At 36.1% G+C, this 4,550-nt stretch overlaps 1 long non-coding RNA gene across 1 annotated transcript; it reads left to right on the forward strand.

Moving 5' to 3' along the window:
• The first annotated feature begins 986 nt into the window (after window positions 1–986).
• On the forward strand, window positions 987–3,270 carry LOC109504193 (uncharacterized). The gene is made up of 3 exons (XR_002162909.1): window positions 987–1,142; window positions 1,267–1,327; window positions 3,059–3,270. It is a non-coding gene; the product is annotated as an uncharacterized LOC109504193 (long non-coding RNA).
• The last annotated feature ends 1,280 nt before the right edge of the window (window positions 3,271–4,550 follow it).

Consider the following 4,550-nt stretch of genomic DNA (forward strand, 5'->3'; position numbering starts at 1 on the left):
AGATTTTCATGATTTTTATAATTTTGACTCGCCATGTTGGTTCCGCCATTTTGAATTTCGAAATTTTGATATCAAATTCGGATTCAGCAACCCCAAAAACATAGATACCGACCTTTATGCAAAAAACAATAGTTTTATTATTTTTTTCTTTGATGCATGTATACACGTCATCCACATTGGTGGCACGACTTTTTCATGCGGCTATACACGTCATCCACAGTCAAGGAGTTAATGGATTAATGCAACCTCCTAGATAAAATAGATTTTCTATTTATCTATTTATCTATATTCTATTTATCTATATTTTCTATAGATCTTCTTTTAAGAAATACTGTTTTAAATATAAAATAAATGAAATCGTGCAAACTTTAAAAATTTCGAAGAATTGGAAAAAATCAATTTGGGCTAAAAATGATAATAGATTTCTTTATATTTTAACATAAAAAGTAATTAAAGAATTGGAGACAAATCAGCAACTGACGTCCCCCGAGATATATTTGTAAAAACTAATAAATATTTTGATTTATATTTATAGTGAAAGATGTCAATATTTTTTCTACTTTTAACAAACATAGAATTTAATTTAAAAGAAAAATAATAATAACAATAGGGACTCTATTCTGATTTTAATATGTTTAATCCTTCCTTTGTCCCTCTTTAGACTATCGTACATATTTCGTTATACTTGATGCATATGATGACATACAAATTCTCCAATCTGTTTTAATTAATATCGTAGTTAATTATCGTAGTTGATTAATAGAGAAATTTCTTATTTATTTTAATGAACTTTATAAACGCTTATATATAAGCGTTAATATAGTTAAGTTCAGACATTTTGTACCTAGAAAAAAAAGAATTCACATGTAAATACTCATTTTTTATGTAATGGCCATCGATATGGCCATAATTAGAAACTAGAAATCTTAAGTTATACTAATGCTAAAGGGAATGTCTATGGTATTTTACAATAATTTGTTTAATAGAGCCTACAATTAAGTGACAGCATATTCCAAATGAATTGGCCGGCGTTGGATAATAACGTTAAGAAGAGCCTATTGATTATTATGAAACGTGCGGAAGCACCCATTGAAATTACGACTGCACATATCCTACTCATGAACTTGGATTCTTTCGTAACCGTTAGTACACATAGAATTTTATTTAATTATACGATAAATGATTAACGATTATGCTTAAATGGCAGAAATTCATAATAAATCAAGTTTAAATTAACCGATTTATTATTTCTTTTCTTTATTTCAGTTACTCAAAACGTCGTATTCCGCTTACAATTTACTAGTGCGAATGCAAGAAAAGCAATAATGTAAGCATAAGTGACGTGAAATGAAGTATGTTTATGTGTTACATTACTAGGTACGCAACTAAGTTTCCGGGTTTCACACATGGATGGCGCTAACGACACATGTAGTCGACATACATGTCTGAAGTTGTGTGTTTTTTATAGCTTGGACATCTGTTAGCAATAACCAGTCGTAATACCAACACATATCGCAACGCAAAAATATTTTTTCTAACAACGAAGATGTCGAGTTTTGTGCCAAATAAACAGCACTTGCGGGAAGCTTTGCTTTTCTGCTTTAACTTGAAAAAAAAGTGCAGCTGAAGCACGTCGTTTGCTTGAGGAGGCCTACGGCGAACATGCACCATCGAAAACTACCTGTGAACATTGGTTTAAACGCTTCAGAAGTGGCGATTTCGACACTGAGGACAAGGAGCGTTCCGGAGGACCAAAAACAATTGAGGACGCCGATCTGCAAGCGTTATTAGATGAAAATGATACGCAAGCACAAGATCAACTTGCGGAGGCATTAAACATGACCAAGGTATTTCCAAAAGTTTACATGTCATGGGAAAAATTCAAAAGGAAGGAAAATGGATGCCATATGAGTTGACTGAGAGACAGATGGAAAATCGAAGTGCCATTCCGAAATTTTGTTTTTGCGGCATGAAAGAAAGAGTTTCTTGCATCGAATTGCTACTGGCGATGAGAAGTGGATATATTTCGAGAATCCCAAACGCAAAAAATGGTGGCTTTCACCTGGCGAAGCATCAACATCGACGGCACGGCCAAATCGCTTCGGAAAGAAGACAATGCTCTGCGTTTGGTGGGACCAGAAAGGAATCGTGTACTATGAGCTGCTGAAACCGGGCGAAACTGTCAATGGGTATCGCTACCGACAACAACTGATCAATTTGAACCATGCATTGCTCGAAAAACGGCCAGAATGGAACAGAACGAGACACGAACGAGTGATATTGCAGCACGACAACGCTCCGTACCATCGCACTTCCATCGTCCAGGACACCATCAAAACGCTGAAATAGGATCTGCTACCGCACGCGCTGTATTCGCTAGACCTGATCTCTTTCGACTATCACTTGTTCCTGTCGATGGCGCATGGCTTGGCTGGGCAACACTTGACCAATTTCGAAAAAGTGCAAAATTGGTTGGATGAATGGTTTCGGTCCAAAGACGCGTCGTTTTATCGTCGCAGTATTCATGTATTGCCAGAGAGATAGCAAAAATGTGTAGCTAGCGAGGGACGATATTTTGAATAAACCATTTTTTTGTATTTCTCTTGAAATTTTCCATTTTTCATTGATCAAGAAACCCGGAAACTTAGTTGCGCACCTAGTATATAATTGTACAGGAAATGTTAGTAAGGAAATGAGTTGGAATTGATAATCCTTAATCTCGTTAATAATTGTAATTATCATTAAAGACAATAATAATATTGTGTATATGTTAGACACTGAAACATTTTATTCTACTCATCGGAATGTGATAATAATAATATATAGCTGCAAAATTAAATATAAGGAAATATAATTTGTTTCGGAAACAATTAGCGCTTATTTATAAATTAAACGCAATAAAGGGATCGTTGCAACATTCATAATTTAAATATTCATTTTGATCTTATTGCTCAATAATATTATTGTGTTGCCCAGTATGTACTAATATGTATGTTATATATAAACATATACAAGGTGTAAACGAGTAACTGATTCAACTTTTTATCACACGATTTAGCATTACCGACAGCACTGCAGTTAATGGAGTCGCATATAGATGTTGCACGCATCGTATCGTTATTGGCAAGTTCAGATGGTTGACTTCTCGGTTGCTTAAGTTAAGATCAAGTAAAAGGTATAAATACTTAACGTGGTAATGCATTATAAAAGTGTAGTAAGAAATAACATTATGCGAATCTTAAAAGTTGCGTGTACATAACAGAATAAATAATCGCAGCAAAATACGACTCTTACATAATCGTGATGTGTTTCACATTTCTCCACAAAAACATTCCTCCAACATATACCTTTTCGCGTTCTAAGCTCGTATAGAAAAAATCGCGGGAATCATTACAATTATTGAGTTGTCGGAAAAGTTGTGACGTATTTTTTCTATGTTTTTCAAAGGACATTTATTTATATAAAAAACAAAGACCAATCAATGATATATTGCCTGTTTTGTTCAATGACCTTTTGCCATCTTCCAATGAGCTTCATAATTCCTCGTTCATAGAAGGACCTGTCTTTATCGGCGAAACTGAAGATGCTGATTTACAGTCTCATCTGAATTTAACGTTATACCACGCAAGGAGTTTTGAAGAGAACGAAAGAAGTGGAAGTTTGACGGTGCAAGGTCAGGCAAGTATAATGGGTGAAACAACACATCCCATCCAAGCTGCAATAATTTTTGACGGATGATCAAACTTGTGTGTGGTCTCGCATTGTCATGATGGAACACAATTCCTTTACAATTAACGAGCTCTGCACGTTTCTAGATGATGGATTCGTTCATACTGTCCAATTGTCGATAGTACAAGTTCGAATTGATTGTTTGGTTCCTTCAAGAGCTCGAAAAAGACGATACCTTTAAAATCCCACCACACTGACAGCATAACAGTAGTATGTGGGCAGGTATGGCCCGTCAAAACATTCCCCCTCCACTCGACCCGCCGGCGCCACTAAACCACGCCCACCGGCGCCGGCGGGTCGAGTGGAGGGGGAATTTTTTGACGGGTCATACCTGCCCACAGGCAAAAACTAATCGACTTTTGAAATAAGCAAATTATGACCGTCATTATTAGAGAGTTTGACAATTCTGACTCTTGATCAGCTACTTAATTTGCATATTGCATTTGCGGAAAAACTCTGTGGAGCTGTGCCGGATTCGAACCTGGGACCTCTGGCTCTTGAAGTCACGCGTCTTACTACTACGCTACCGCTTATACCTTGATGGAAATTAGCTAATCGTCTACATACGGAAAATATTGACGTCACAAGTTTTGAAAAACCCTGTAAGGCCCTCTGTTGGATTCGAACCGGAGCCTCTGACTCTCGAATTAAGCCGTCTTACCATCGTACTACTAACCTGTGTGTCCCCATCGCTTTCGAACTCGAAAAATTAAGTTAAGTTGGGTTTTGTTACAACGAATTGGAGATCGCTGGGGAAGAGAAAAGAGATGGAGAGAAAGAAATATACAACATTTTTATAAAATAAATTCGAATTTATTTTT

This window comes from Harpegnathos saltator, unplaced genomic scaffold (genome assembly GCF_003227715.2).
Source record: "Harpegnathos saltator strain DR-91 unplaced genomic scaffold, Hsal_v8.6 scaffold500, whole genome shotgun sequence".
Lineage (NCBI taxonomy): Eukaryota > Metazoa > Arthropoda > Insecta > Hymenoptera > Formicidae > Harpegnathos > Harpegnathos saltator.